Source organism: Passer montanus, unplaced genomic scaffold, assembly GCF_014805655.1.
Source record: "Passer montanus isolate IOZ18808 unplaced genomic scaffold, ASM1480565v1 scaffold179, whole genome shotgun sequence".
NCBI lineage: Eukaryota > Metazoa > Chordata > Aves > Passeriformes > Passeridae > Passer > Passer montanus.
The window spans coordinates 842-10383 of record NW_024365270.1 but is presented as its reverse complement, the minus strand read 5'-3'; the positions used below and the strand labels follow the sequence as shown (position 1 = coordinate 10383).

Here is a 9542-nt window from a genome sequence, read left to right as displayed (position 1 = left end):
CTCCCGGCCCCGCTCCCGGCCCCGCTCCCGGCTCCTCTCCCGGCCCCTCTCCCGGCTCCTCTCCCGGCTCCTCTCCCGGCTCCTCTCCCGGCTCCTCTCCCGGCCCCGCTCCCGGCCCCGCTCCCGGCCCCGCTCCCGGCCCCGCTCCCGGCCCCGCTCCCGGCCCCGCTCCCGCCCCTCGCCGAGCCCGCCGAGGTTTGAAATTGTTCCCTTCTGGTCCCTCCTGCTTTTCCAGATCGGAATCCTCCCTCTAAATACTGAAAGGAATTTAATTTCTGTGCTCTCCCTCTTGATATTGAAAGGTTTTGCAGCTCTGTGTTGTCCCTCTCAATATTAAAAATAAAATAATTCTGTATTCTGCTCTTGGTATTAAAAGGTTTTGAATGTCTCTATCCTCCCTCTCGGTATTTAAAACCATTTATTTTCTATTTTCTTTCTCTTGGTATTGGAAGTTTTTAAAGTTCTGTACTCTTCCTGTCAAGATTTAAAAATTTGTAAGTCTATAATCTCCCTCTTGGTGTTTAAAGATTTTAAAGTTCTATATTCTCCCTCTAGATCTTGAAAGATTTTAAAGCTCGGGATTTTCCCTCTAGGTATTGAAATTTTTAATTTCTATATTCTCCTCTTGCTATTAAAAGGTTTTAAAGGTCCATATTCCCCCTCTAAATACAGAATTTTTAAATTTCTATCTTCTCCCTCTTGACACTGAAAGATTTTGAAGCTCCGTGTTCTCCCTCTGGATTTTTAACATTTTTGAAGTTCTGTGTTCTCCCTGTCGCTGTTCACAGGTTTGGGTTCAATGCTCTGCATTTTTTGACTTTTCCACCCCGGGAGGCGGAAATGTCACCGTGGGAACCCCGGGAATGGCACCGGAGAGCGGCACGGGCCGGGCTCTGCCACGGCATTTTCTGAGCCCCATAGAGCCGCCACCTGCACCCGAGAAATGGTCATGAAATCCCGAGAAATGGTCATTAAATCCCGAGAAATGGTCATGAAATCCCGAGAAATGGTCATTTAAATCCCGAGAAATGGTCATTTAAATCCCGAGAAATGGTCATTTAAATCCCGATAAATTATCATTAAATCCCGAGAAATGGTTATTTAAATCCCGAGAAATGGTCATTTAAATCCCGATAAATTATCATTTAAATCCCGAGAAATGATCATTTAAATCCCGAGAAATGGTCATTTAAATCCCGATAAATTATCATTTAAATCCCGAGAAATGATCATTTAAATCCCGAGAAATGGTCATTTAAATCCCGATAAATTATCATTTAAATCCCGAGAAATGATCCTTTGAATTCTGGTAAATGATGATCTGAATTCTGATAATTGATCACTCGAATTCTGATAAATGATCATTTGAATTCTGATAATTGATCACTTGAACCCCCATCAATCACCTTCTGCCTCCCTGCTCGGACTTAGAGATGGCCGTGATAAATTCAATAATATTAAGTTAAATTAAATTACTATTGTTAATACTATAATAATTATTATCATTGCTACAAGAATTGTTATTATCGTTATTATGATGATAATAATTATTAGCATTATTTTGTGACCCCCAGCCCGCTTTGGCTCCCAACCCCCCAGCACATCCCAAACCCTCCCTACCCAAAACCCGACCCTGACCCCAAACCCCTAAACCCGGCCGGGTTTAACCCAGACCCCAAACCCGGCCTGGTTTAACCCAGACCCCAAACCCAGCCTGGTTTAACCCTGACCCCAAACCCGGCCTGGTTTAACCCAGACCCCAAACCCGGCCGGGTTTAACCCAGACCCCAAACCCGGCCGGGTTTAGCCCAGACCCCAAACTTTAACCCTGACCCCAAACCCTCTAAACCCAGCTGGGTTTAACCCAGACCCCAAACCCCTCTGAGCCCAGCTCCCGTTAACCCTGACCCCAAACCTGTGCTCAACCCGGTCCGGCTTAACCCTGACCCCAAACCCCCTAAACCCGGCTGGTTTTAAGCCCAGACCCCAAAACCCTGCTGATCCTGGCTCAGTTTGACCCAGCTGGGTTTAACCAAGACCCCAAACCCCTCTGAGCCCAGCTCCCGTTAACCCTGACCCCAAACCTGTGCTCAACCCGGTCCGGCTTAACCCTGGCCCCAAACCCCCTAAACCCAGCCGTGTTTAACCCTGGCCCCAAAACCCCTAAACCCAGCTCCTGTTAACCCTGACCCCAAATTTAACCTTGACCCCAAACCTGTAAACACAACCGGGTTTAACCCTGGCCACAAAACCCCTAAACCCAGCTCCCATTAACCCTGACCCCAAATTTAACCTTGACCCCAAACCTGTAAACACAACCGGGTTTAACCCTGACCCCAAACCCTGTTAATCCCTAACAGGCTCAGTTTAACCCTGACCCCAAACTTTAACCCTGACCCCAAACCCTGCTAAACCCAGCCCGGTTTAACCCTGATCTCAGACTTTAACCCGGATCCCAAACCCCCTAAACCCAGCCGGGTTTAACCCTGACCCCAAATTTAACCTTGACCCCAAACCTGTAAAAGCAACCGGGTTTAACCCTGACCCCAAACCCTGCCGGGTGTAACCCTGACCCCAAATTTTAACCCTGGCCCCAAATCCCCCAAACCCGGCCCGGTTTAACCCCGTCAGCCCGGTTTAACCCTGATCTCAGACTTTAACCCGGATCCCAAACCTCCTAAACCCAGCTGGGTTTAACCCTGACCCCAAACCCGGCTGGGTTTAACCCCGTCCCCAAACCCAGCCGGGTTTAACCCTGACCCCAAACCCTGCTAAACCCAGCCCGGTTTAACCCTGATCTCAGACTTTAACCCGGATCCCAAACCCCCTAAACCCAGCCGGGTTTAACCCTGACCCCAAACCCTGCTAATCCCTAACAGGGTCAGTTTGACCCCGTCCCCAAACCCGGCCGGGTTTAACCCTGACCCCAAACCTTGCTAATCCCTAACAGGGTCAGTTTAACCCTGTCCCCAGACCCCCAAACCCGGGTTTAACCCGTCCCCAGACCCCCAAACCCGGGTTTAACCCCGTCCCCAGACCCCCAAACCCGGGTTTAACCCCGTCCCCAGACCCCCAAACCCGGGTTTAAAGAAACAGTTCATAACATTACCCAGCACAGATTACAGCAAACATTAAAAATTAATATCAATAATAAATTGACTAAGAGTGTTTTCATAATATGTAGCAGAAAAAGGAATTGCCAGATGCAGATAAAGCCAAGGTAGGTTTAATAACCTCATTAAAATAAGCTATATAGTGCCAAACTCCTAAAGCACAGATATTTCTTTGTGACAACAAGGAATTACTGATAATGAGTAACAAACTAAATGGAAAGGCTGACACAAGATCCTGCGTGACTGCAGAATGTGAAGCACAGCCTCCTTGTGGCTGAATGGCATCAGCAGGGCAGGTACCCGACCTGTTCTGGTTAATCACAATTCTTGGGGCTGAATAAGTTCTGAAGAGACTGTGATGAGCACAACTTACTACTGGGATCATGGTTTATGTGCAAGTACCAAAGGAAGCTGAACAGTGATTCAGAGAATCTCAAGGAACACACGGGATTTTGAAAAGGAAACAAGCTGAGACCTGTTGGATCCCCAAAGGATATCATTATGGAACATACATTTAAATCATGAACTAATGAGTAAGAACACACCAGGTATACACTTCTTTTGTATGCAATGCTAAGATGAAATAAAACTATTGTTGTAAAGATTATTTCTCCCACATTACAAGGATGCTCACGTAGACCATTATTTTGTAGAAGCAGTAAAACAAAAGTTTTGCTCTTTCTTCTTGTACTTATTGGATTTAGAGGCACAAGAGAGGTCAAGTATGTAAGAACATACCTTCTTTAGGGTATGTAAGGCTTATGTAAGAACAGATCTTCTTCAAAAAGCCCCAGTATTACCATATAACTTGTTTCACTTTTTTATTTTAACAATTTTAATTTTTAATTTTTAATTTTTAATTTTTAATTTTTAATTTTTAATTTTTAATTTTTAGGGGTTTTTTAGTGGTTTGTTCCCACGTGGATCAGGGGGGTTCTGCCCACCCGGGCCGGGCTGGGACCGGGCCTGCCCTCCCCCCCCGCCCCTCCCCAGGGGTTCCTCCCCCTCCAAAATCCCAATTCCGCCCCCCGGGCCCTGAAAATCAGAGAGAAAGAGGAAAATTCCATTCCCTGGCGGTCCGTGAGCGTTTCCACCTGAAATATCCCAAAGCCGGGACCTGCCTCGGTTCCACCGCAGCCTGAGACCGGAATTGTGGGAACCGGGAAATTCCTCTTGTTTGGGCAATTCCTCCCGTTTCGGGCAATTCCTCTTGTTTGGGCAATTCCTCCCATTTTTAGCAATTCCTCCCATTTTAGCAATTCCTCCCATTTTTGCCAATTCCTCCCATTTTTGCCAATTCCTCCCATTTTGCCAATTCCTCCCATTTTTGCCAATTCCTCCCATTTTTAGCAATTCCTCCCATTTTTGCCAGTTCCTCCCATTTTTAGCAATTCCTCCCATTTTTGCGAATTCCTCCCATTTTTGCCAGTTCCTCCCATTTTTTCACCCCAATTCCTTCCAATTCCTGGCAATTCCCGTTTAATTTTTTTTTCCCCCCCTCCCGATTCCTCCCCTGGGATCACCCAGAGAGGAAAAGGGTTCGGGAAAGGGAGGTGGGAAAAGGAACCAGAAAATCCCTTTGGGGCTCCAGGAGCGCCGGGCAGGTGGAGGGACGGACGGACGGACAGACAGACAGACTGACAGACAGAGGCACAGACGGACGCGGGCCGAGGGATCCCGCGGGTCTGGGAGATTTTGGGGTGAATAAAAGAATTATTTCATAGCCCCCGCTCGAAGCCACCCCGGCATTTTTAACTGGCTGTACACAGATTTTTTAATTTTTTTTTTTCCCCTTTTCCCTCTGTTTTCTCCCCAAAATTCCTGCAGAGGAAAAGCTTCGCCTAAACCCCCCAAAGGCAGCTTCGACTCTTTTCCCTGGTGCGGATGAACCCGGAGATTTCTGCCTTTTGACCCCAAAACCGCCATAAAATTCCCTTTTCTGCGTTTTTTTTTTTTTCTTTGGGAGCAGCCGCGGCAGCTTTGGGGAGAGAAACGCGCTGGAAATGGGGCTGGGAGCGGGGATGGCAACGGGGAAAACCCCAAATATCCCCCCAAACAACCCCCAAATCACCCCTAAAAAAAAACAAAACAAAACAAAAAAACCCCAAACCAAACCAAAAAACCCAAACCGCGATCTCTGCGCTGGCAGAAAAAAAAAGAAATTCACGCAAAAATCAAAAATTCAATTTGCACAAGGAAAAAAAACCAAAAAAATCCGCCCAGTTCCAACCTCCCGCAGCTCCTTTTCCCCCTTTTTTTCCTCTTTTTTCCCTTTTTCCCCCTTAAAAAATCCGCCCAGTTCCAACCTCCCGAAGCTCATTTTCCCCCTTTTTTTCCCCTTTTTTCCCTTTTCCCCTTTTTCCCCTTTTTCCCCCTTTTTCCCTTTTTTTCCCTTTTTCTCCTTTTTTTCCTTTTTTCCCCCTTTTTTCCCCTTTTCCCCCCCTTTTTTCCCCTTTTTTCCCTTTTTCCCTTTTTTCCCTTTTCCCCTTTTTCCCCTTTTTTCCCCTTTTCCCCCCTTTTTTTCCCTTTTTTCCCTTTTTCCCCTTTTTCCCTTTTTCCCTTTTTTCCCCTTTTTTCCCCTTTTTTCCCTTTTTCCCCTTTTTCCCCTTTTTTCCCTTTTTTCCCCTTTTTCTCATTTTTTCCCTTTTTCCCCCTTTTTCCCCTTTTTCCCCTTTTTTCCCTTTTTTTCCCTTTTTTCCCTTTTTCCCCTTTTTCCCTTTTTTCCCCTTTTTTCCCCCCTTTTTTTTCCCTTTTTCCCCTTTTTCCCTTTCCCCCTCCCGGCCCCCTCCCGGCTGTTTGCCGAGGCTCTCGCCGCATTCCCGGCAGGAAAAGGTCGGGCTGGAGCCGAGGTCAAGGCCAAGTTGAAAGTTAAAAAAGGAAAAAAAAAAACTTTAAAAAGCTCCGAGCTCTTCGGAGCCGCGGGCACCTCTCGGTCCCGGCCGAGATTTGGGGAAAAACTCCGGATTTGTCCCAGCTTTGAGGCTGAATTCGGATCTGCGGCCAGAGGAATTCCCTGTGAGTTTTCAGCCCTTGAATTCCTTTTATTTTATTTGGTTTTTAGCGCTGAGGATTTCCCTGTCTCTTTTCAGCCCTTGAATTTATTTGGTTTTTTAGCGCTGAGGATTTTTCTGTGCGTTTTCAGCCCTTGAATTCCTTTTGATTTATTTGTATTTTTAACGCCGATGATTTCCCTGCCAGTTTGCAGCCCTTGAATTCCTTTTAATTAATTTGTTTTTTTTAACGCTGGGGATTTTTCTGTGAGTTTTCAGCCCTTGAATTCCCTTTGATTTATTTAGTTTTTAACACTGAGGGTTTCCCTGCGAGTTTGGAACCCTTTAAAACATTTGATTTTTAACGCTGAGCATTTTCCTGTCTGTTTTCAGCCCTTTAATTGATTTGATTTTCACCTCTGAAGATTTCGCCGCCGCTTTCCAGTGATTTATTTGGTTTTTAGCGCTGAGGATTCTCAGCCCTTTCGGTGCCTTTGATTTTTAGTTTTTTTTTAAATTTATTTTTAATGCACAAAGGAAGAAAATCTGGAGAGGGATCGGCCGCGCACGGACAACCAGAAAAACCAGGAGACGAAGCGAAAATGGGATAAAAATCGGATTTTATTCCCTGTCCCGAGGGCTCGCGGCGAGCGGAGCTTTGCTGCCCCGGGCAGGAATTCTCTTTTTTCACCCCAAAACCGCCCTTCGCTTCATTTATTTCATTTTTTCCCCCAAACTCCTTTTAAATTTCGAGCCGGCTGTGCTTTTAAAAACGCGATTTCCAGCCCGACAATGAGATTTTCCTTCTTTGGGGATTTCAGAGAAAATTCCGGTGTTTAAAGCAAGACCAACGCGTTTATCTTAAATGAAGAAAAATCTGAATTCTTCACCAGCTCCTCTCTCAATGACAGAAATTAAAATCATCCAGCGCCCTTATCACTTTGCAGCCGTTCTTTTATTGTATTCTCCACAGGATCCATTTAATATTTATCCCATCTGGAGCCTGAAAAATCCCTGGAACAACTTTTTAAAAGTCTGGGATTTTATTTGATTTTATTTTTTTTTTAAAGCAATTGGATCTGAACCATCATCACAAAACACAAGGGGGAAAAAAAATCAAACCCAACCCAAACCCCAAAGCAGTTTGAAGAGGAGATTAAAAAAAAAATAAATTGGAACTCCTGAAAGGCTTCACGTTTGGAAATAATCAATGGCTGGAAAATTGGATTCTGGCTCTGGAGGGGAGCCCAGCTCCTCGCTTGCTGATTCTGGCAAGATTTCGGGGAGCAAAAAATCAAACCAACGCCAGCATTTTGGAGCATTTTGATCTTTTATTTCTTTTTTCCCCAATTCTGTGCTCAGCTCCGGCCCCCCCTGCCCGCCCGGGGCTGCTCGGGGTTTGTGGGGGCGGCTCTTTCTGTTCGCGGGGCCGAATTTGGGGTTTCCAGCGCATTTTTGGTGGATCATTTGAACAGATCCTGGCAGGGGAACAGAGAGCCCGGCCCGGCCCCGCTCGGCTGTGGGGCCCCCGAGCTGCTCCCGGGGGGACCCCAGACCCCGGGATTTTGTAGGGTCAGGTTTGGGGACAGATTTTGGGGTGGCTCCAGACCTGAGGGTTCTGTAGGATCAGTTTTGGGGTGGATGGGGGGGATCCCAGACCCGGGGTTCTCTTGGATCCCTTTTGGGGACAGATTTTGGGGTGGCTCCAGACCTGAGGGTTCTGTAGGATCAGTTTTGGGGTGGATGGGGGGGATCCCAGACCCGGGGTTGGCCCCGCCCGGCTGTGGGGGCCCCGAGCCGCTCCCGGGGGGACCCCAGACCCGGGGATTTTGTAGGGTCAGGTTTGGGGAGAGATTTTGGGGTGGCTCCAGACCTGAGGGTTCTGTAGGATCAGTTTTGGGGTGGATGGGGGGGATCCCAGACCCGGGGTTCTCTTGGATCCATTTTGGGGACAGATTTTGGGGTGGTTCCAGACCCGGGGCTCTGTAGGGTCAGGTTTGGGGTGGATCCCAGACCCGGGATTCTCTTGGATCCATTGTGGGGTGGATGGTGGCGATTCCAGACCTGGGGTTTGTCTTCGATCCATTTTGGGGTGGATGTGGGGAATTCCAGACCCAGGACTCGGTAGGGTCAGGTTTGGGGTGGATGTGGGGGACCCTAGACCTGGGATTCTGTAGGATCCCTTTTGGGGTGGATGGGGGGGATCCCAGACCCAGGACTCGGGAGGGTCAGGTTTGGGGTGGATGTGGGGGACCCTAGACCTGGGATTCTGTAGGATCCCTTTTGGGGTGGATGGGGGCAATTCCAGACCTGGGGTTTGTCTTTGATCCCTTTTGGGGTGGATGTGGGGGATCCCAGACCCGGGGTTCTCTTGGATCCGTTTTGGGGCGGATGGGGGCGATTCCAGACCCGGGATTGTCTTGGATCCCTTTTGGGGACAGATTTTGGGGTGGTTCCAGACCTGAGGGTTCTGTAGGATCCGGTTTTGGGGTGGATGGGGGAGATTTCAGACTCAGGAGTTTTCTTGGATCATTTCAGGGAGAGATTTTGGGGATCCATCCATCATCCATCATCCATCCATCCATCCGGCCCCGCGGGTCTCTGGTGTCGCCGGCTGACAGCCGATCCGGCTGCCTCCAATCCATTCGTTCCAGGGCAGGAACAAAGGCTCTTTGTGGGCTCCCCCCAGCCCGGGCCGGGCGGGGGGGGGTCCCAGCTCCGGAACTGGGACAGACTTCCCCGTGCGACAGGCGTGTAATGCCTTCCAGACCAGCAGCCCCGGCCCTCAGGTACAGCCCGGGGGGCAGGGGGGGCTGGTGCTTCCCACACTGCCTGGGGACCCACCAGGGCACCCTGGTACAGCCCTGATCCAGGAAAATGGGGAAACTGCCCTGTTCCCCCAAATGTTTCACAATGCCCAGTCCCCATGGCACTGACTGCTCCTCCCCACCCAGGGGCTCCGGGGGCTCCGGGGGCTCCGGGGGCTCTGGGGTTCCAAGGATTCCGGGGGCTCCAGGGGCTCGGGGGGCTCCGAGGATTCCCAAAGTTTCAGGGGATCCAGGAGATCCAGGGGTTCCGGGGGTTCCGGGGGTTCCAGAGATCCCCGAGGTTTCAGGGGCTCCAGGGGTTCCGGGGGCTCCGGGGGCTCCAGAGATTCCCGAGGTTTCAGGGGTTCCGGGGGCTCCAGGGGATGCGAGGATGCCCCAAAAGGCGCCAAAAATACCCCAAAAGTGCCCCAAAAATACCTCAAAAATGCCCCCCAAAAGGCCCCCCAAAATGCTCCCAAAAATGCCCCAAAAGTGCCCCAAAAATGGCCCAGAAGTGACCCCAAAAATGCCCCCCAAATGCCCCAGAAATGCCCCAAAGTGCCCCAAAATTCTCCTCGGGTTTCCGGAGTTTCGGGGTTTCCGGCGCCACCCTCCGCCCGAACTCGGGATTG

At 49.2% G+C, this 9542-nt stretch overlaps 1 long non-coding RNA gene across 1 annotated transcript; it reads left to right on the top strand.

Moving 5' to 3' along the window:
• The first annotated feature begins 555 nt into the window (after positions 1 to 555).
• LOC120500188 lies at positions 556 to 1057 on the top strand. Its single transcript, XR_005627045.1, has 2 exons — positions 556 to 593; positions 789 to 1057. It is a non-coding gene; the product is annotated as an uncharacterized LOC120500188 (long non-coding RNA).
• Positions 1058 to 9542: the final 8485 nt, after the last annotated feature.